The sequence below is a fragment of the Cynocephalus volans genome, chromosome 2 (genome assembly GCF_027409185.1).
Source record: "Cynocephalus volans isolate mCynVol1 chromosome 2, mCynVol1.pri, whole genome shotgun sequence".
In the NCBI taxonomy this organism is placed as follows: domain Eukaryota; kingdom Metazoa; phylum Chordata; class Mammalia; order Dermoptera; family Cynocephalidae; genus Cynocephalus; species Cynocephalus volans.
Genome location: NC_084461.1, coordinates 194682210 through 194706183, shown reverse-complemented (window position 1 = coordinate 194706183; position 23974 = coordinate 194682210). Strand labels below are relative to the sequence as shown.

Sequence of the window (23974 nt, the reverse complement as noted above, 5' to 3'; positions counted from 1 at the left end):
AGCGCCTGAGCAAACTTTTGAGCATTTTCTTCGCGGACAAATATATTTGATCCCCCCAGCCCCCACCAGCCCCCACTTGGTCCTCACAAGATTCTTGAGAAATTTTATTTTTGACAAATGATTTTTTTTTAACCATAATTACTCCTATTTTGCTGACAAGTGGCTCGACCTTCACCCAAACTGCTCTCACTGTGGCCACCAACTGCTTTCTTTTTGCTGAATGTAATGAGCACTATTTAATAGTCCTTACCTGATTTGACCTTAGGGCAGCCTTTGACATTGATAACTCCCTACCCACCTCCCCAATAAAAAGTTGTCTGTTGTATTCATATTAGGAAGTAAGACAATTCATTGTAGAAAATTCAAAGAAGCCCAAAGAAGTAAATAAAAATCTCTTCTATTCCACTACTTGGATATAAACATCGTTAACAATTTTAGGTATGTCTTTCCAGTTTAAAAACTATTATGAGTATAGATAATTTTTGCTCTGTTTATTCACCAAAAAATTGCATTATACCCTAATATTGTAAAAGAAGTGTATCAAAAATAGATCTTCATTATTTTAATGGTTTATTCTGTTCTAGATGCACCGTAATTTATTCAGCAAGCCCATTTGATGCTGGAGATGTACTATTCTGTTGGTTTTTTTCCTTTTACAAATATCAATGAAATGAACAACCTTATACATATACCTTTAAACACCTGGCAGATTGTTTTACAAAAAAATCATTAAATAGGGGCTTTTACTAAAGTATTAGGTCAAAGAATATGTACTTTACATCACAGCTAGTTAAGTGTCAGAGTTCAGACTGGAAGAAATGCCTTCAACCCCAAAACATTGATATGATTATTGATTCTCCCCTTCATTTGTTCCATAAATGCATTTTGACAACCTGGCAAGCAAAAGGAAAAAGTCACTACTTTCATAAGGCATAGAGTATAGCAGTGGAGAGCGACATTAATCAAATAACAATGAGTAAATTTGAAATTACTATGATAAGCACCAGGGAGAGAAGACAGGCCCAAGTTGTGGGCCAGCCTGAGAACAGACTGAATGAATTTTGCAGCTAATTCCCTGTGGGACCTCAGGAAAGTCACCTGCAGGCTCAGGTCAGGGATGATGCTGTGAGAGGAGAGGTGATGGATGCAAAATTTCTTGGGATAGGGGGAATGGAATTCCAGATATTTCTGCTCCTGCTACCATTCTTGCTTCTCCCCTCCCCTGACAGGCAGTCGGTCACCAAGGCCTATAAATTCTGTCTCCTTAATGCCCCTCCAGTGGGTCTACTTCTCTTCCCTGCAACTGTTCCCTCCCTAGTAAGGCCCCTGGTGTCGCTCTCCTTGGCCACTGCCTCCCATCTTCCTCCCTTCTGGGCGACCCTCCAGTTCACCTTGCTCCTTCTCAAATGTAAATCAGGTAAATCCACACATCACTCCCCTCTTATCCTAAAGCTCTCTGTGGCTATCCATTGCCTCAGAATGAAGTCTGGACTTTTAACAGGCCCTGCAGACTTCTCCCACCTCCCTGCCTCCTTCTCCTGGCGTTCTTCTCATCAAACACTCTGAATTTGTTTCAGTTCCAACTTGACTTTCTACCTCTGGGCCTTTGCACATGCTGTTCCCTCTTCCTAGAAACACTTTTCCCTCATCCCCCACCTCCACCCCCACCCTTCCCCAGCTCACCTTTACTCACCTTAAACATCACTTCTCCCTTCCCTCAAGACTGGGGGAGATGCCCTGTTCTCTGCATCTATGCCCATCCTGTCCTTCCTCTTTTCTAATGTTCACAGCATTTGCGATTTCAATCATCTCTCAGTATCCACAGGGGATTGGTTCCAGTGGTACTGTCCCAATACCAAATCAACAGATGCTCCAGTCCCTGGTATAAAATGGTGTAGTATTTGCGTATAACCTATGTACTTGTATACTTGTATACTTTAAACCAACTCTGGATTACTTCTAATACCTAACACAATTTAAATGCTATGTAAATACTTGTTATCCTTTATTAGTTTTATTTGTATTGTCTTTTATTGTTGTACTGTTATTTTTTACTTCTTTTCTTCCCTCAAATATTTGTGATCCACTGTTGGTTGAATCCACAAATGTGGAACCGTGGATACGGAGGGCGGACTGTGCTAATTTATCATCTGAACCACACTACCACCAACTGGAATGTAATCTCCATGAGGGTCATCTTCTTGTTCGTTGGCCATATCCCCAGCATCTAGAATAGCACCACACACTTCGTGATGTTATTATTATAAGAAAATAACTAAATTTTTAAAAAATCATCTGGTCAATTTCAAGTTTAGGTCAGTAAAGCTTTGCTTTCTGATAAAATCTCACATTTAGAGAAGGCAGGCCATTTTGCCTTTAATTCCAGTAACAACAGCATCTTTTTAATTAGCAGCAGTGGGAAGAATCAGAGCACCTTTCTTCTCACTGTTTATATTAAACAGCTCTCATTAAGTGCTCATGAGATAATAGATACCGTCCCACACGCCATGTTTTAAAAAGGATAACAATTATCTGCTGCAGAGATGGTTGCCCCTTCAGCAAAAATGCTCAGAAAGAAAGATTTTTAAAACTTGCTTGAAACTGTTCTCTGAGACTAAGCACAAATGCTCATTGGAGGTTTAAGAGGTGGAAAAGACTTTATGGGGTGTAACTGGGCCAGGAAAGCAGCATTATTCTCCTTGTTTTATAAATAAAGTAATGGAGACTCATGTATTGATTGGTAGTGACTGCCATTCGCCAAGCGGCCTGGGTCTGCCCCGCCTTGCTGCCTTTCTGTCTCCATTAGCCCCGAGCTGTTCTCTCCACCTAGGAGAGTGAGCTGGTTGCCGCTACTGCTGAAACAAGGACTGGAAGCAGCTAAGCTGGATTTACTGAGTGCCTACTGTGTGCAGGTCGGCGTGCTCCAGTGGTGACAATGACCATTTACTGATGATTACACTGCCATGTGCCAGTTCCTGACTGAAGGCCTTGACACTCATCTCCTTAAATCTTTACACCAACCCTGCGAGGGGCGGGGGGGCTACTGCCATTATCCCCATTTCACAGATAAATAGACTGAGGGTCCCAGAGGCGTAAGTGACAAAGCAGGATGAAAGCCCGTCTGACTCCAAGGGCTGTTCTTACACATGCTCCAGCTACAGGTGCTGGGAACAGAGGTGAGCTAGGCGCGGTCTCTGGCCTCCAGAAAGCTTTCTCTCGTGAGGGCGCTATATGGAAAATTATCATGAAGACCCCGCATGGCAACAATGAGGACATACCCATCAGGTGTCTGACTGCTGCAAAGGGAATTGGCCAGCGCCCTGGCTGCTGTGCTCTGCTTTTAGGCCAAGGCCATGCTTTGGCAGATAAGGCTGTCCCAGCCAGTGACTCAGCTGGGCAGAGAAACCAAGGCAGGTCCTGGGATGCCTGTGATTCCTGTGTAGTCAGGACGGGCTGCCTGCTTTCCTTGAAACTACACTGCAGGCTAAGGTGCTTTCTCCTCTCTCTCCTGCACTCAGGCCAAATGGCTCGCCCACCTCTCCCCGCTCCTTCCCATTTTCTCTCACAGCCATTCCCCCAATAAATTCCTCACACACCTAAGAAATGTTTAAGATATCCAAGACAGCATGAGGCCGACATGAAGTGGAAGCAAGCTTGGGGCGCTGGAGTGTTGGGCTTGGGCCAGTGGGCAGACCATTTTTGCTGGAATGGGGCATTTACGTAGGGGCAGATGGATGATATAAGAAATAAGGCTAAAGACATGGAAGGGAGTGTTTATTTATTTATTTATTTATTTTTACCTGTGAAAACTTTAAAAATTTTTTCAGTACACAAATAATGAGCCACATGGCATAATCTAAGGGCATGAGTGCAGGATTCAAATTCCAAATCCATCACCCAGTACCTATGAAACCTAGGCAGAGGATGGTAGGCAGAAGAATGTTCTCTCAAAGGTGTCCACATGCTAATCCCTGGAACCTGTGACTATGTTAGGTTATACAGCAAAGAGAAATTAAGGTTACAGATGAAATGTAGGTTGCTAATCAGCTGACCTTAAAATGGGGAGATTATCCTGCATTATCACAACATTCTTTAATTGGGGAAGAGGAAGGCAGGATTGTCAGAAACGAAGTGATACAGCAGGAGAAAGACTCCATTGGCTATTGCTGGCTTTGACGATGGAAGAAGGGGCCACAAGCCAAGGGATGCAGGCAGCCTCTAGAAGCTGGAAGAGGCCAGGAGATAGATTCTCCCATAGAGCCTCTAGAAGGGATGCAGCCCTTCCAACACCTTGATTTTATCCCAGCGAGACCCACTTCAAACTTCTGACCTCCAGAACTGAAAAATAATAAATTTGTGTTGTTTTAAGCCACAAAATTTGTGGTAATTAATTGCAGCAGCTATAGGAAACTAATACATCATGTGACTGAGCCTCTCTAAGCCTCAGTTTCCCTCTATCTAAAATGGGTTCACCAATGCCCCTGAAATAATCATTGTGAGATAACATACGTGGTGCACACCACACAGAGTGACATCTCCAAGTGGGAACTATTGCTGTCATTACATTATGTGAAAACTCGTAAATATAACTAGGCAACATAAAGTTATGTTCATATCTGCTGGTGTGTGATTTGCCTTTTTTCACTTCCTCCCTTCCTGTCTATAAATAAATAATTACAGCAGCATTCTTAATGGCTGCACAGGATTCTGTTGCATGGATTGTCACTTGTTTATAGGAAAATCCCCCATTCGAGGAACTTATTATTTTTTTTCCAAAAGATGACTGGTAAGGGGATCTTAACACTTGACTTGGTGTTGTCAGCACCACACTCTCCTAAGTGAGCTAACCGGCCATCCCTCTATAGGGATCCAAACCCGTGGCCTTGGTGTTATCAGCACCACACTCTCCCAAGTGAGCCACGGGCCGGCCGCTTATTCAAAGACATTTAAGCTGTTCCCACTATTATGCTCTATAAACATCTCTGTAATATGTATTCTTTTATATATGTCTTCATGCACTTATCTGGTAGGTTGGTTGTTTTCTCCTTAGAATGAAATCCTAGAAGCCAAGTTACTGGGTGACAGAACATTCACATTTTAAGTTTGGGATACCATCTCTCAGATGTGGGGGGAAAGGAGACTCTGACTGATCAATTTTTAAGCCAAAAGGGAGCCAAGAGAGCCTAGTGATCAACTAGACTTACTGTCTTGTGGAGTTTTTTTGTTTGTTTGTTTGTTTTTGCCAGCTGGCCAGTGTGGGGTCTTAACCATTGACCTTGGTGTTATAACACTGAGCTCTAACCAACTGAGCTTACTGGCCAGTCCTTGTGGGTTTATTGTTTGTTGGGGTTTTTTTTAATGTTTCTCTCTCCATGAAGTTTTGTCATGTTTTTAACAACATACATGGAATATATGATCCACATTAGAATACATACATACTTCTGCATTATCTCTCACCGAATATTCTATTTTGAACATTTTCTAATATTAAATATACTTCAAAAACGTGTATTTCAAAAAGATTGCCTAATACGAGGGTATCATGAATTATTTAATTATGCATTTGTTAGATGTTGAGGCTATTTCTCATTTACCTCCCCTCACCCCCGTCCATTTGACAGTTCAGGAAACTGCCAAAGGCCTTAGTCCCACCGAGAAGAGAACCTGTGTGTACTGCTCCTTAGCAAAGAGTGGTTTGAGATCTCTGCAAATTCAGGAGCAGAGCAGGCACCCAAGAAAGGCCACCACCTGCCAGCCAGAGTGGAGGAGCCAGACGCTCCTGCAAATGTCTACAGAAATTTTTGTCTTTATCCAGAAACCAAGAAGTGCCCTCAAATTCCAGGTGAAGACCTGGCCCTGGGGGAGTTTGGGAGCTCCTGGCATATAGCAGATGCTCAATATTTGCTGATTGCTCAGAGCACTGTTCATGAATTAATGGAGGTGGGGAAAGCACTAGAAAAAAGAAAGACAAGAAAAGGAAATTTTGTATGTATTGACACATCAACAGTCTGCTTGCCTTCTGGATTGTCATTTGGCTGCATGTGTGTCTAGGCCGGGAGCTTCAGTAGGTGCTGGCTGTGGGTAGAGTCCAATGAATGAGTCTGTAAAACCATGGGTTGTTTTTTTGTTGTTGTTGGGAGAGGGGGAAACTCACTGATGTGGTTATTCAGTGGAATGGCTTCATTCCAGTTTCACTCTTTGTGCCTCTGCTAGAGAAAGTGTTTAATAAGGGAGGATTAGACTAAAATAAAGCTCTGTCCTGTGGCCACAGCTTGAGTTCAGAAACTGTTGTCATGGCCATGCCAGTGACTTGGAATTGTGATTCCGGGGATGGAGGTGCTGGCTGCTGGCCAAGGATTTGGACTGAGACATTGTTCTGGAAATTAACCTCTAACTGGTGCCCAGGATTCTACTTGTCAGGTTTTTTATATTGAGATTTTGGTTTTCTCTCTTTGAATATTTTGGAAACATCCTTTACATTCTCACTGGCATCTTCTGCCTAAAATATTTCATGGGAAGAGTTAAGCAGAAAATTAATTTTAAAAACAAGCAAATTCCAGTTCTGCAAAAATTAAAAATAGAATTAGCTTACGGTCCAGCAATCCCATTTCTAGGGATATATACAAAAAAATTGAAAGCAGGTTCTGGAAGAGACATTTCCATGCCCATGTTCATTGCAGCTGTTATTCACAGTAGCCAAGAGGTAGAAGCAACTTCCACAGAAGCTTCTAGAGGAACAGATAAACACAATGTAGCATATACAGTTATGCATTCTGAGAAATACATCATTAGGCAATTTCATTGTGCAAACATCATAGAGTGCATTTACACAAACCTAGAGTGTAATGATTGTACCATGTAGCCTGAGAGTGTTTATGCCACTGTTGAGTGAGACCACTGTTGTACATGCGGTATGTCATTGACCAAAACATCCTTATGCACAGCATGACTGTACATTCCATCAAATATTATTCAATCTGAAAAAGGAAGGAATTTCTGACACATGATACAACATAAATGGACCTTGAGGACATTATACTAAATGAAATAAGCTAGTCACAAAAGGACAAGTATTGTATGATTGCACTTACCTGATGTATCCAGAACAGTCATAGAACAGAAAATAAAGTGGTGATTGCCAAGGACTTAAGGAGAGAGGAATGCGCAGTTAGAGTTTAAAGGGTACAGAATTTCAGTTTTGCTAGATGCAAAAATTCTGGAGATTAGTTGCACAACAATGTGATTATATAAGGGTCCTTCAAAAGGTTCATGGAAAAATGGAATTAAAAGATAATACAAATCTTTCCATACACTTTTCGAAAGCCCCTCATACTTACCACTACCAAAGTGTGCATTTTTAAATGGTTAAGATGATAAATTTTACTTTTTTTTTTTTTTTTTTGTGACCGGTAAGGGGATCAGAACCCTTGGCTTGGTGTCGCCCTCACTGCGCTCAGCCAGTGAGCGCACCGGCCATCCCCATATAAGATCCGAACCCGCGGCCTCGGCGCTCCCAGCGCCACACTCTCCCGAGTGAGCCACGGGTTCGGCCCAAGATGGTAAATTTTATGTTATATGTATTTTACCACAATTAAAAATAAAATGGAAAAGAAGAAAATAATTCTAGTATATACAATAGCACTTCAAAAAGTTAGTGGAAATATTAGTATCTTTCAGTTCTATGTCTCCATGAACTTTTTGAAGTACCTTCTTACATATCATGGAATATTATTCAGGCATTAAAAAGAATGAAGTTTTGATAGATGCTATAACGTAGATTAACTTGAAAACATTATGCTAAAGAAGCCAGACAGAAAAGGACAAGTATTGTATGATTTCATTTACATAAAATATTCAGAGTAGGTAAATCCGTAGACACAGAATACAGACTGGTGGTTTCAGGGGTTGGGAGAGGAAGGGAATGTACTTACTGAGTACAGGCTTTCCTCTTGGGGTGACAAAAATGTTTTAGAACTAGATACAGGTGATGGTTGCTGCCTTGGGTTGAATGTCCCCCCAAAACTTAATAATACCCACTGTAACTGTTGAGGGTGGGAAATCCTATTATGTTAATTGAAAGGTGGGGGCCTTGAGGAGGTGATTAGATTATAGGACCATGCCATAGAGAATGGATTAATAATAGTGATCAGGGGAGTGGTTCTGAGGGCTTTAAAATGGGATCACGAAGAGTCTGTCTGTCTCTCTACTCCACCATTTTCTGCCATGTGAGACCCCTGCATTTGCTGTAAAGCCACCACCAAAGAAGACCCTCACCATAAGTGTTCCCTGGACTTTGGACCTCCCAGCCTCCAAAATTGTAAGCAATAAATTTTGTTCTCTTGTAAATCACCCAGTTCCAAGTATTTCTGTTATAAGCAACAGAAACGGACCAATACAGCTGCACAGCACTGTGAATGTACTAAATGCCACTAAATTGTTCATTTTAAAATGGCTAATTTCATGTTATGTGAAACTCACTTCAATATAAAAAAGTCAAATTCTAGAAGTCCCTGACAAATGTGTTTGTAGGCTAAGAGGTTGTTTGTAAGATTGTTCCACAAACAGCTCATCCTTTTAGAGAAAGGAAACAGATATGGAGAGAGTAACAGATGGAGGCACTGTTGTTGCTTTTACCAGCATTCATTTCTCTTTCTTCACTTAATAGCGATTCTCTTTTTCTTTGAGGAACCGCCCCTCTGTCACTCTCAGTTCATGTGGTTTAGGTGGGGCCCCAGGGATGGTCATGCGACCCAAACATTGCAGACCTCTGGCCTAATAGACTGGTTCTGGAATGTGCAGGTGAACTGAGCCAGGCCAATGAGACTCAGTCCTGAGACTGTATCAGTCAGCTCGAGCTGCTGTAAAAAATATCACAGAGCAAGTGGCTTCCACAACAGAAATTTATTTTCTCACAATTCTAGAGCCTAGATGTTAGAGATCAAGTTGTGAGGAGGTTGTTTTTTTCTAAGGCCTCTCTGCTAGGCTTGTAGGTGTCAGTCTTCTTCTAGTGACTTCACATGGTCCTCTCTCTGCATGTGTCTGTCAGCACCATGCTCAGCCAGTGAGCAAACCGGCCATCCCTATATAGGATCCGAACCCATGGCCTTGGTGTTATCAGCACCGCACTCTACCGAGTGAGCCACGGGCCGGCCCTCTCTGCATGTGTCTGTATCCTAATCCCCTCTTCTCATAAAGAAACCAATCATATTTGATTAGGGCCCACCCACAGGACCTCATTTTACTTTAATTACCCCGTTAGAGGCCCAGTCTACAAATATAGTCACATTTTGAGGTACTCAGGGATTGGGATTTCAACATATGAATTTAAACTCAACCCATACGCTGGGTTGGAACCACTGGGAAGAGAGAATCTCTCTTCCAGTCAGGGTTGCTGAGGAGAGAGGATGTCAGCCCGGATGTCAACCGGCTTGTACCTATATTATTGCTATGAAGACAGAAGAGGCTGCCTGAGAATGGAGCCAATACAGAGAAAAACAGCGGTGGGAGAGAGAGACCTGATGACATCGACACTGTTTGACCCCTGGATGGAGCCCAGCAGGAAGCACATCTACCCTTGAACTTTTCAGGCACACGAGCCAGCGAATCCCATTTGGATCCGTGCCTGTTTAAGGTGGGTGTTCTTCACTTGCAACAGGGAGGCCTTGGTTAATGCAGGTGACTACTCATGAAAAAGGAAACCAGAAAAAAGAAAAAGAAAACCAAATCTCTGAAATCACGCTAAAACTCAGTTGAATCCTCATTCATTCAGACTCTAGTAATATCAAAGTAGTGATTGTTCGAACCGGAATCCTTGCCATCTTTATGAAAATGGCTTGCCTTATGTCTTAGAAAAGACAAGACAAGCCACAGAATGCCTGCCATGTCCACAGCCTCTAGGACACCCTCATGAGCCCACTGGCTGATCCCCCTGACAGCCATTTCACAGGCTTGTTGAACCACCTATAAAATGGCTGGGCTTAATAGGATGACCTGGACCAAGGAGATTCGACCTCGTGAATGAGTACTAGCACATAAGGAGAAAGGGGCAGTTGTAAAGGGTATGAGCTAATGCGGGATAGAGACGATGCCCAGAGGGTAAGAAGGGCCAGTAAGAGACTTGTGCAGGCAGAAAATCAGAGGTGGCAGGGAATGTGCATAAAAAGATGTACAGTATGGAGGAGAAATGACCTGTGGGCAAGGGAAGACAGAGCAGGTGCACAGAGGGCAGCAGAGGCACCTGGAGAAACGCAGCGCCTCCACCTCCAGAGCTGCCCCCTCCACAGCAGGCCTCCGGAGGGCTGCCAGACCACCAGCATCCTTTCAGCAAACACCTCATTCTTTTTTTAAAATATAGATGCCATTTATTTTTAATCTTTTTTTTAATAGAAAATTTCAAGCACATACAAAAATAGAATAGCACCATGATTCCCCATGTGCCCAACATCCAGCTTCAACAACCATTGCTTTCTGCTGTTACTCAGTAGTACTTAGACTTGAGACTGGTTGATAGCTCCATGGTAGTGAGTGCGGAAAGGTAAGAGAAGATGGTGACCAAGTCCTGGACTAGTCCAGCATTAAAAGATTGAGAAAATGAGGAGGAACCAGCAAAGGAGGCTGAAAATAAGCAGTCAATGAAGTAGGAAGAAAACCAGATTATGGTATCCTGGATGCCAAATGAAGAACAAATGATTCCCAAGTAATAATTACGGTATATGTTAAATGCTAAAAAAGAAAACATAGTATGCAATGACAGCATGTAACGTGAGAGCTAACCTAGTTTGGGGGCTGGGGTTGGGGGGTGTGCCTCCCTGAGACAGTGACATGTAAGTGGCAACCCTCCCTCATCCTGCCTCCTCCATCCTGCTTCCACTCTGACAACCAGCTCCTTCTTTCTAGGATGGCTTAATTGAGGACTATGTGCCAGCTAGTAGTGGGACGCTGGTGACACAGTATGAGAAAGACACAAGTCCTACCTCCAGGGAGCTTGCACTCTAGTGAGGAGACAGACAAGCAAGTTATCTCACTGTAATGTGAGTGCTATGACCAGATAAGCGCAGTGAGCCTTGGGAAAACCAGGGAGAGCCACAGCTTAAAGGCTTCCTGGGGTGACATCTGAGCAGACAGTGGAGTAGAAGATGGACTCCGGGATGCCTCTGGAAGCTGGCACTGACCAGCAGGGAACATCCGACAGAACATTCCTGCTTCTGTCCTGCCTTTGGGACTACCAGCAGCCTGATGACTCGCCTTAGGGAAGATTGCTACTTGAGGCAGGGCAGGACCAGCAGTAAGACCAATTGGATAGATCAGTAACAAAGGACTGCAAACTAGAAATTTCTTGCAATCAAGAGTGTATGGAACGCATCTATCTTGTTCACCGCCAATGCCCAGCTAGGCGAGCAGGATGGCTGGCAGGAAATAAATGCTGAGTAAATGTTGAATGGCTAGTTCTTACAAGAATACAGTTCCATACAGGGTAGCAGCCCTAAACGGACCCTCCAGCTCCCGCGTAATTTGCCCAGCTCCTATCCAGGTGCGGCGTGACTTCCTCCGGCCTGGCATTCGAGAGGACACTTTGCAAAGATTTTCACAGGGCTCGATGGCTCTTTGAGAAACAGGTGCAAGCACCCAGTCTTGCTGCCAAGCTTTTCTTAATAAATTCCCAGACAAAGGCAACTGCACGTTCCGGGGCGGGACACCGCGGGTCCCCTCATCTCGCAGCCGGTGGGGGGCGGGCATGTGCCAGCGTCTGCGCCCCTCCGGGCACTCGGGGCTGCCGGAAGGGATATCCCGGAGGAAGCCATTGTTGTTGTGTCCCCTGCAGTTGTCATCGGCTGAGGCCTGCCAGGAAGCCCGCTCCCCTGCAGGGTCCCGGGGTTTCTCCCCGTTCTCCAGCTCGCCGGCCCCGGTGGCTGGCGGCGAGGCTACCGCACCCGAGCCGTGGGCTGCGCGGTGGCCCCTCCGCAGGCCAGCCCCACGGCTCTCCGATGCCACCCTAGAAAACCGACCGCGCCGGCCAGGGCGAGCCCGGAGCCCTGGCATAGCTGGGCAGGGACATGAATTCCACTCTGGCTCTGACACCAGCCAAGAAGGTGACCTTGCGCGGTGGCTTCCCCTCTTCCCGCCTCAGTTTGACCCCCTGTGACCCGACGAGGGAGCGGAGGCCCCTCCAGCCCCACGGGTGGGAGTTAGGTGGGGGGCGCCGGGGACAGCCGCTTGTCTGATCCGTTGAAGCCTCGCCTCCTCCGCGAAGCTCTCCCGGGTTAGCCCCATCACGTCCAACCACTCCACGTGGCACCTGCTCGAGTTTTGCTTTGCTTTTTGGTTAGTGCACACGCAGTCCCGTTGTGTGCAGTAACAATGTCGAGGCTAGGTTCTATCAGGAGAACCCTAAGGTCTGGACCCCACTGCGTTCTCAAGGATGCGGTTGGTGGGTTTCTGGCCGGGGCTCACGAACCACTCCCTGCCTCCATGCTTCCCCATCCCTGCCCACTCTCCCCGACACCTCACTCCTAACACATCTCTGTTCCTTGAAACCCGAAGAATCTGAACAAATTGTTTTTGTAATTCGCAGAACTCTTTCCGTTTTAAGTGACGAAAACCCAATGCAAACCAGAATTTTTAGAGGAAAAGTAATTACTTCGTGTACTGGGATGCCGATGGGTGGTCGGTGTCAGGGGTGTCTGGAACCAGGGGCTTAACTGAGACCATAAGTGTCTGTCTTCCTCCTGTTTCTGGGCCTTGTTTGCCTTTAGCATGGTTTCCACCTCGAGGAGACCCTCCCTTTATGTTGCCAGTTAGCCAATGAGGTGGGCAGTTTCTGAGATGGCCCAGGTGATCCCCACATCCTGAGACTCACAGCCCTGTGTAATTTCCTCCCCTTGAGTAACCTGCTTCCGACTAAAAACATAGGACATGTTAATGGGCTGTCACTTCTGATTAGGTTACATGAGATTGTGGCTTCCATCTTACTAGCACATGCTCTCCAATGCTTTCTCATCTTGCAGGCTTTCATCAAGCCAGCCGTCATGTGACAGAGGCCCATGTGGCAAGGAACCAAGGGCCTCAGTGAGGATTTGAGGATCTCAGTCCATTATCCCACAAGGAACAAAATCTTGCCACCCACCACTGAGTGAGCTTGTAAGTGGATCCTTCCCCAGCCAAGCCTTCAGATGAGCAGAGAGTCTGGCACGTGGTTAAAAACCTATGTGAGGGCCGAGCCTGTGGCGCACTGGGTAGAGTGCGGCGCTGGGAGCGCCGCGACGCTCCCGCCGCGGGTTCGGATCCTATATAGGAATGATCGGTGCACTCACTGGCTGAGTGCCTGTCACGAAAAACCAACAACAACAACAACAACAAAAAAAAAAAAAAAAAAAAAAAACCTATGTGAGAGGCCAGCCCGTGGCTCACTTAGGAGAGTGTGGTGCTGATAACACCAGGGCCATGGGTTCAGATCCCTATATAGGGATGGCCGATTAGCTCACTTGGGAGAGCGTGATGCTGACAACACCAAGTCAGGGGTAAAGATCCCCTTACCGGTCATCTTTAAAAAAAAAAAAAAGTCCTATGTGAGATTTTTCAGGCCTGACCATGGGCAATCACAAAAGCTTTACCTGGCATGCCTCATGGAGAAAGCTGCCCTCCCACACCAGGGGGAAACCTTGAAGACATTTTTCCCCACTCTGACTCAGTACTCAGTACTTTTCCACTCCTACCTTTATACCTCAGCAGTAAATGATTAAAGGCTTACCTCTTTTATTTTTGGCTTGTTGCTTTGATCAGCTACTCGGACCCCTGACAGCTCAGCTCACTCTCCCAGCTTGACTGAGCTCCTGACGATGAAACCCCTGGATTGCAGTCTCTTGATAGACCTTGGGTTAGCAGAGGACACAGTTCTGTCATGTGTGAACCCCTGATCCACAGAAATTGTGGGATAATAAATGTGTTGTTTTAAGGCACAGAGTTTGTGGTGATGTGTTTTATAGCAGTAGATAACCATTGTAGCCACCAATAGCTTCAGGCCTGCATTCGTTCAGTTTAGCAACTCCAGCAGAAAGAAGGCATATATTTCCCAACACTTCCAACAAAAATATAGGGACTGCCCCTCACAAATCCAGACTGGGTTGTGTATGTAGCCCTATCTACTTGTTATAATTCTGACCACTCCTGGGCCTTCCTCCACCCCTACAGCTCCATCCCAATCATGTTTTATTAAGGTGTGAGAAGGGACAGCTCCCCAAAGGAAAATAAATGTGCTGATACCAGAAACAAGAGAAACAGAGGCAGGAAAAGCAAAAGCAAGAGGTGCCCTCTGCACGTAGCAAATGAGTAATATACACACCGTTGCAGAGATTTTTTTTAGCCAGCATAAGGAGCAACTTGTAAGCACCATGTCAGTAAGCACCTTGCATGTGTACACAGCTAATATTGATTACATGTATTAGTCACTTTAGTAAAACAGATTCCATCTGTACTTATCAAAACATCATGAGCATACTAGAATTTTCTGCATGCTCTGGAAATTAAGAAACTGTATTTATTAAAGCATACCAACTTAGAACTTATTTTGACTTCCCCAACTGGTTTGTATTAATAAGGTTTTGCTGTAATTAACATTTGTCCAGAAGTCCAAGATCAGCGAAAAAAGAGATTAGATAACAAAAAGGCACTAAGCCACTTCCCTGGAGTTGGGTCAAAGGCCCAGAAGGGCAAATATCCCATATACAGAAATAAACTTTTTTTTACGTTAATCTGTTTTGCCATCAGATGAACCCAGTCAGGATTACCAGTTGCTTTAAACACAAGGATATTGATGACTTGAGAGTTTACAAACTTGCACATTTTATGGTGGGAAAAGGGGTTGAGATAGAGGGATAGAAGATACTTCAATGAAATATAGCATCTTAATTCCCTTCACAGTGAGTGGAGATATAAAATTATAGTCGGGGGCTCTCATGAGAACCCAAGAGTAACAGTGCCCCATATCTTATGCAGAAGTTAAGGTCTAATGTCAGTGTGAAAGGCCAAAATTAAGTGCAGTCCCCAAACTACACTTCTTAAATTGTTTCTCTTTCTCTCTCTCTCCTAGGTGAACGTGGTAGAATTCACAGTTATATATGTAGATGATGTGGCTCCATTGTACAGGAAAAAATATCCAGAATACTCTGCAGATGGGATACGGTTAACACAGAGAAAGAAAGAGATGCAGTCTCTGCAGATGTGATAGAGTTACACACAGGCAAATGAAGTTCTCCCTAGTTTGAAAACTCAGATATTAAAAAATGCAATTTAGGTCAGATCAGCAATGTGGCACACTGAATTAATGTGTTTCAAACACATTGAAATTCTAGAGGAAAAATCACAGAAAAATTTAATACATAGCCAAGCATGGAAATAAAAAGGATTCCCAGGTCCCATAAGTAAAGCAGGCATGTGTAGCCAGTGTGGTAAGAGCATGAGCTGCCACTACAGTGGCCCACGGTGGGGATCAGACATGAATACAGGACCTACGGCTGGGAGCGCTTGAGCCTGGGGAAGGCAGAATACTAGACATGAAGCCCCATGATAAAGCCAGGACACTGGTGGGGCTGCACATCAGTGAGAAGAGGACCAGGGGAGCTCTGCCCATTGGCCTAAGAAAGTGTCAAGGATGGAATCTCATCTTTACCTCGAGCTCTGGGTGGAAAAAACTCTTTTATGAGGACTCAGAGCCCAAAGTCTTTACCAAATATAGATATGGACTTCAAATGAACTGTATTCACATGATGTGGGAATCCCAAGCTGATAATTAATAGAAAAAATATGCCTTTATGAAACCCCTGGAGCATTTGGCTGGAAGGAATGCAAAAAACCCTGGAGGGACACTTCCACAACCCAGAGATCAAGGGACTTCCTAAGGGCTCCCAATAAAATACAAGGAAGTAATCCTCCATGATCAAGAGAGTAAGGGGACAGCATCTTAAGGACGTGGGACAATGGCACAATATGTGCTGCATAGCAACACTTTGGCCAACGACAGACCACATATTACAACAGTGGTTCCATAAGATTATAATGGAACTGAAAAGTTCCTATCACCAAGTGACATTGCAGCCATCATGAAGTCATAGGCCAATGCATTACTCACGCGTTTATGGTGATGCTGGTGTAAGCAAACCTGCCGTGCTGCCAACGGTATAAAAGTATAGCACATTCAATTATGTATAGTACATACTACGTTCATGATAATGGCTATGTATTTACTACACTATACTTTTTATCATTATTTTAGAGTGTATTCCTACTTTAAAAAAAATTAACTGTAAAACAGCCTCAGGAAGGCTCTTTAGGAGGCATTCCAGAAGAAGGCACTGTTATCATATGAGATGACATCTCCATGCATCTTATTGCCCCTGAAGACCTTCCATTGGGACGAGATGTAGAGGTGGAAGACAGTGATATTGATGATCTTGAGCCTGGGTGGGCCTGAGCTAATGTGTCTCAGATTCTAATAAAAAACTTTAAAAAGTAAAAAAAAAATAAGAAATTTTAAAAATACATAAAAGCTTATAGAATAAAGATACAAAAAGAAAAGAAAAAAATTTTTCTCATTGCCTGTTTGATCAGGTCTAAATTCAAAATAAGCTGTCCAAAATGATTTGGCTTTTATGAAATAAGCAAACTTGCATTTATGCAGCAGGCGTCTTTTCTTCTGTGGAAGGTTTCTTTTCCGCTGGCTTCTTTTCAGCTGCTGGTTTCTTGGTAGCTGCAGTCTTTTCTTCCAAAGGTTTCTTCTGCTTCTTAACACTAACAGCCTTTGTTCCTTTCTTCACCACCCCAGGCTCATTGCCTACAACCCCATTCTCATACGATTTGGCCCCTAGTGCTGCTGCTGCCTTACCCATCCAGAGTTTGTGATTCCTGGCCTGGAGAAGAATGGTGTTATGGGGCATGGTCTTTGCATATGAATTTACCTTCACTGTGATTTGCAGGTTTTTCAGTGGATTCTTCTTTAGGACCCTGGGATGAATTTTCTTGTGTGGTGCTTGGAGGGCTCTTTGTATCTCTGGGCTTTTCAAAATTCTGCTAAGGTCTGTATTCATCATCTCATGCAGGGAAGGTTATAGTTACTCTTCAGGGCAGCAGCTTTACACCAAGAACCATGCAATTCATCTAACTTCTGGAAAGCATTTTCAGTCCACATGCAGAAACGTCCCACATGCCCAACAGGAGCAGTGTTTCAAAATGTTCACTTTGCTTACATTAAGCAGAGTGATTCCAGGGACATTTCTGAAGGACTCGATGATACCATCGCCCTCTTTACAGATGACGCAGGAGCCCTGCGCTGGATGCCATGACTGTTCCCCATTTTGCCCTTGCCAGCTCTCATTCGCTTGGCGGCATAGACCTTTTTGATATCACTCCAGGCCTTAAGTTTCTTAAGAAGCAAAACAGCCTCCTTGGTTTTCTTGCAGCCTTCAATTTTATCTTCAGCCAACAAAGGAAGTTCAAGAGCTGCCTCAGTACAATGACCTTTAGACATTACCAGCACCAGGAAGGCCGAAGCAGCCAGGGCAGAGCAGATGGCATATCGCTTCTGGGTTTTATTCACTCTACGGTGCCAACAGTGCCAGGTTTTGGTTGGAGCAAACAAGTGGCCTCTGTGACACATATTTCCAAAAGCACCCTGGCCAGACGATTAGTCCCCCACCTCGACCTCTGGGAATTGGAGCCACGCTCTGTGGGCCCTGGTCTGACGACCCTCGATTCACTGACAGTACAGGGCTCCCTGTCGTTTTGGCACAAGTCGGTGCGAACAAGGTTCTCAATATCTGGTCGGATATCTGGAGCCTTGAATACAGCCGGTAAAGTGATATTTTTGCCAGATGACTTCCCCTTTTCCGAGTACACCGATATCTATCAGTAGACGAGCTCCCACCGTGGTGGGGAGAGGAGAAGGCCATGTTCCTCTCTACCCAGAGGTTCCCATATGAAAAGAAAGAAAATATTTTGTCCAGCTGCACAATCTGTTTGTGTTTTAGCTAAGTGTGATTACAAAAGAGTCAAAAAGTTTTAAAAAATTAAAAGTTTATAAAGTAAAAAAGTTACAGTAAGCTAAGGTTAATTTGTTATTGAAGAAAGAAAAATACTTTTTTATAAACTTAGCGTAGCTTAAGGGCACAGTGTTTGTAAAGTCTACAGCAGTGCACAGTAATGTCCTAGGTCTTCACACTCACTCACTGACTCACCCAGAGCAACTTCCACTCCTGCAAGCTCCATTCGTGGTGAGCACTCTGTACAGGTGCACCATTTTTATCTTTTATACTGTATTTTTACTGTACCTTTCCTATGTTTAGATACACAAGTGTTGGAGTGAGCAGGACCAAAGCCATGTTGGGACCTAAAGCTGCCTGGGCTGCGGAGGGCAGGGGGAGGATTTTTAAAAGGACAGTTTTTTCTCTCCACTCTTTCGTCCCATCCCCTGACTTTCTTATCTTGCTCACTAAGTAGGCAAACAAGGCTGAGAAGCTAATTAGTACTTTGCAAAGCTAACAGTTCTTTCTTTGAGACTTGGAGAGTTTTGAGAAATGATCAAGGCCAAATGACTGAAGCTGACCTTGGGCACCAGCTAAGTACACCAGAGCAAATCCAAATCTTGCAGGGTCCTGAGATAACAGCGAAGATGAGAACAGAAACCAGAGAAGCCTTGACAAGACCTTGTGCCTGACCCGTAGAAATGGACCCCTCGTAACTCACATCTCCTGCTCTCCTGCTCTTCACCTCCTACATGCCATTCCTTCAAGCCTTCCTTTAAAAACCCCTCAGTAAATGTAAATCTTTGAGATGGGATAGCCTGCCATCTCCTTCAGCTGAATGCATCTGCCTTTCTAACATCAACCATTTGACTTCTGAGTTTTTTTTTTCTTTCCTTTTCAAGGGGATGGGCAGCCGGACCTGAGTCCGGTAACACAAGTACTGAGCATTGTGTTATAATTGCCTACAGCATTCAGCACAGTAACAGGCTGTACAGGTTTGTAGCCTAGGAGCCATAGGCTATACCATATAGCCTAGGTGTGTAGTAGCCTATACCGTCTAGGTTTGTGTAAGTACACTCTGTAATTTTAGCACAAGGATGAAATTGCCTAACGACGCATTTCTCAAAATTCCTGTTGTTAAGTGATGCATGATTGTGTATTTAAATGAATTAAGAAATAAAAGAAAGAATAGAAGCCATAATTAACTATGAAAACATTATGGGGAAAGAAAACAGATTTGAAATAAAGAAACTTAAAAAATACATTCTTTGAAATGAAAGGATAGCACACCATATCGTATGTAGAAGTTGGTGGATAGCAGATTAGAAATAGCTAAAATGAGAGTTTGTAAACAGGAAGATAGTGCTGATGAAGATACAGGATGTATCACCTTTTACCAAAGCAGTGCACTATGTAAAAGAGAGGTTAAGAGACAGGGAAGCAACAGTACGAAGGCTCACTCTATGTCTAACAAGGGAAGATGAGAGACATAATGACTGAGTCATTTTCTAGAGTTGGAAAAACCCAAGGCTCTTCTGATGAAAGAAGCACACAAAGCTGCAGAAATGATAAATAATGGCAGGCACAGTTGAGGGTGGGGATATTATCTGGAAAACAGGAGAATTAGGCGATATAAGCATGTGACTTAGGGAAGCATAGAGATACAGAGTTAAGTACCAAATGATCAAAAGCAGAAAGGGTAGAGGGTAGTTGCCTCTGGAAATGAAGAAATGGAAGAGAAGGCTCGTGGAACTATTTTACTTCTTAAAATAGAGGGATGTAAAACTTTGATTAATATGAAGATTTTTTAAAAGATAAAATATATGTAATGACATCTGGATACATTCTAATTAAACTGCACGTCAAAAAGACAAAATGTTCTGTTTCTGATTGCTTTTAAGATTTTCAAACATTCCTTGAGAAACAATTCCAAACATGCATGCTTTTTTACCCAGTAATACCTCCTCTGAGAATTTGTCCTCCAGGAAATCTCTCAAGGCTCACAGGGCACTGAGATGTTCACTGTTTTGTAGTCTGTAAGAGCGAAAAAGAAGAAACCACTTCGATGCCCATCAAGTTTATGGTGAAGTTATGATGAATCCATCCTATGGTATAACATGCCGTCATTAAAAAGCATAAGTTAGACTGAAATATAACAAAATGGAGAGGGCGCCAAAATATGTTTAGTGAAAAAAGCAAGTTACTGAGTGATATCAGTAAAAATAGCAAAGTAAAGACCTCCAAATATTTGCTGTGTTGAAGATGTGTCCCAACTCAGGCACAGAGCCCTTCAGCAAAGACAGGGAGACCTACAGGTTCCAGGAGGTTAAGGAAACCCCTGTCTAAGCATTAGCTGAAGGCTAAGCTAACTGAGCAGAGATTTCAGCAGCCACACAAGACAAAGAATACAGACTTTATAGAATTAGTTCGGAAAAGTCATCAAACAACTACTTCTACAACAAAGACCAACAGCAAGTCCTGGGAGTGGCTAAATAAGAATCTGATTTCCAGAGCTGTAACATTTTGTTATTTAAATTGTATGGTTTTCAACCAAAAATTATGAGATATGCAAAGAAACAAGAAAGTATGGTCCATACACAGAGGAAAAAAAAATCCAGTCAACATAAACCATCTCTGAGGAAGCCCAGATGTTGGACTTACTAGGTTTTAAATCAGCAATTTTGAATATGCTCAAAGAACTAAAGGAACCAAACACAAAAGAAAATGCTCAACCTCATAAGTCATTAGAGAGATGTGAATCAAAACCACAATGAGATATCACCTCACATCCATTAGGATAGCTATTAAAAAAAAAAAAATCCAAAAAACAGAAAATAAGAAGTACTGCTAAGGATGTGGAGAACCTGGAACCCCTGCACATTGTTGGGGGGTGTAGTGGATTGAATTATGTCCTCCCCAAACTCCCTGAAGCTTGAGTTGTGTCCCCCAAGTTTTATATATTAGGAACTTAGCCCCCCATTGTGACTGTTAAGAGGATGGGAAATCCTATTATGGTAATTGAAAAGTGGGGCCTTAAGGAGGCGATTGGGTTGTAGGATGGTGCATTAGTGAATTGATTAAAAATGATGGTCAGGGGTGTGGTTATGAGGGCTTTAAAAGAAAAGGAGAGTCTGTCTGTCTCTCTCTCTGCTCTATCTGCTTCCACCATCTTGCAATGTGAGACCCCTGGGTCACTGTCGCCACCACCAGATGGACTTTGGACTTCCCAGCCTCAGAAACTGTAAGCAATAAATTTCATTTTCTTTATAAATCACCCAGTTCTGTGTATTTTGTTATAAGCAACACAAAATGGACTAATACAGGGGGAATCTAAATGGTGCCGCCACCATGAAAAACAGTGCAGCGGTTCCTCATAAAATTAAAAATAGTAGAAATACCATACGATCCAGGAATCCTACTTCTGAGTATACAGCAGTCCCCCCTTATCGGCGCTTTCAGTTACCCATGGTCGATCATGGTCCAAAAATATGAAATAGAAAAATCCAAAAATAAACACTTCATACGTTTGAAGTTGCACACTGTTCTGAGTAGCGTGACGAAATCTTGTGCTGTGCAGCTCCATCCCTCCTGGGGCTAGGGTCTGGAGCTCACAGACCCCTCAGGCCCATTCACAAACCCTTCACACACAGGTCTATGAGCTAGGTAACCGGCAAAAAGGTCCTTGGAGCCTTGGTTGAAGAAGGAATAGTCTTTATTCAGCACACAGAACACTGTGAGCTAAGCAGTCAACAGAGAAACTCAGAAACTCAACTGCTACCAGCAAGGTCCAAAGTGAAACTGAGACTGAGCAGCTGCCAGCAGAGTAAACATGCTCTATTGTTAGAGGTGAGCTCTCTGCCTCCAGCCTGCTTCACAAACTCAAGAACACACAAAAGCAATGAACTAGAAAGATACACAGGTGCACATGGGCACTAACTCCACCCACACACAACTTGTTTACAAGAAATGTCAAGGGAGCCTGACTAAATTATCCTATTTTTCCCACAGACATCAATCATCCCTTTGTCCGGGGCATCCATGCTGTCTACGCTCCCTGCCAGGTCCTTATAAAGTAGCCATCTTGGAGAGCAAATCAGCTGTTGTGGCACCGCAGTGCTTGTGTCCATGTCACCCTTATTTTACTTAATAATGGCGCCAAAGCACAAGAGCAGTGAAGCTGGCATGTTGTTATAATTGTTCTATATATTATTAGTAATCATTAATAACCTCTTACTGTGCCTAATTTATGTTACATTTTATCATAGGTATGTATGTATAGGGAAACACATAGTATATTTAGGATTTGGTACTAGTCTCAATTTTAAGCATTCACTGGGGGTCTGGGAACATATCCCCTGAGGATGAGGGGGACTACTGAATATTCAAAAGCATTGAAAGCAAGATATCAATCAGCTACTTGCTTTCCATGACCATAGCAGCATTATTTACAATAACCAAGAGGTGGAACCAAGTGTCCAATGATGGGTGGATGGATAAACAAAATGTGGTATATTTATTCAATGGAGTATCATTCAGCCTTAAAAAGGGAAGAAATTCCGTCACATGCTACAACATGGATGTACCACGAGGACATAATGCTAAGTGAAGTGAGCCATTCACAAAAGACAAATACTGCATGTTTCCACTTATGTAAGGTATGTAATGTAGTCAAATTCACAGAAACAGAAAGTAGAATGGTGGTTACCAGGGGCTGGGGGGAAACAGGGAGTTGTTTAATGGGTAGAGAGTTTTATGTTATGTATTCTTTACCACAATTAAAAGTTTTGTTTTGTTTTTAATGGGAAAAAGGGGAATGAAGTACTGATACCTGCTACAACATGGATGAATCTTGAGAACATAATGTTAAGGGAAAGAAGTTAGATACAAAGGCCACATATTGTATGATTCCATTTATATGAAATGTCCGGAATAGGCAAATCCAGAGAGACAGACAGCCAGGGGCTGGGGGGAGAGAGAGTAGGGTGACTACCAGTGGGTATGCAGTTTCTTTTGGAGGTAATGAAAATGTTCTAGAATTAGACAGTGGTGATTGTCACACAACCTTGTGAATATGCAAAAACCCACTGAATTGTACACTTTAAAAGAGTTTTTTAAAAAAGCAAGTTACTTAAAAATATATAGTGTGTGACCTCATTTGCTTTTGAAAAAATCTATATGTTTATGTGTCATGTATATTGCATATGTTTGTCAATGTATATATCTGGAAGGATAAACAAAGGGTTAATGGTGGGGTTTTTTTTTTTAGGGAGGGATAAAATATTTATCCCATTATGGGGAATTTCACTTCCCACAAGCTGATTGAGTATTTTTTAATTACATTTTTACAAATTTTCCTTTTAAAACAATTAACACGTTTCTTTTCAATTGACTAGCAAGAAACAGTTTTAAAAGCTGGAAGGAAAGCAAGCCAAATTATTGGTATGGTGATGTTGATTATTTGAAATATAAAATGTAGGAAAAATTATAACAAGGATGTACATATTCTGCACATCTCAAATGGCATGATAATATTTATTCAGCTTTTTTTCTTTGCTAGGTGGCATGCTAAGCATCTTATATGCTTTTTGTCCCATATAGTATTCTCAACCCTGTCCTGAGGTAAAGGCTATAGTTATCATCCCATCGAACAATTGAGGAAACGGAGGCTCAGAGAGATTAGTTGCCCAGATCTCTCAGCTCGAAGCGGTGGGCTAGAGATATAAATCCAAGTATGTTTGACACTAGAACCCAGGGCCTTATCCTATAATCAGAAAAGATTGCAATGCAGGTCGGGGAACAGAGAGCATGAGAAAGTGAAAAACTCACTAATGAGATAAATGTCGAGGGCCAGAACAGCCCGTGCCATCATATAAACTTAGGTGAAGATGTCCAGTAAAGAAGGACCCCAAAGGACAGGCTGTACCCCAGGGCAGCAAAGATAAGCAACTCCTGGGGAGACCAGA

At 43.2% G+C, this 23974-nt stretch overlaps 1 pseudogene; it reads right to left on the bottom strand.

Annotated features, from left to right (window-relative positions):
* Window positions 1-16664: 16664 nt before the first annotated feature.
* LOC134370732 (large ribosomal subunit protein uL4-like) lies at window positions 16665-22138 on the bottom strand (annotated as a pseudogene).
* Between the last annotated feature and the right edge of the window lie 1836 nt (window positions 22139-23974).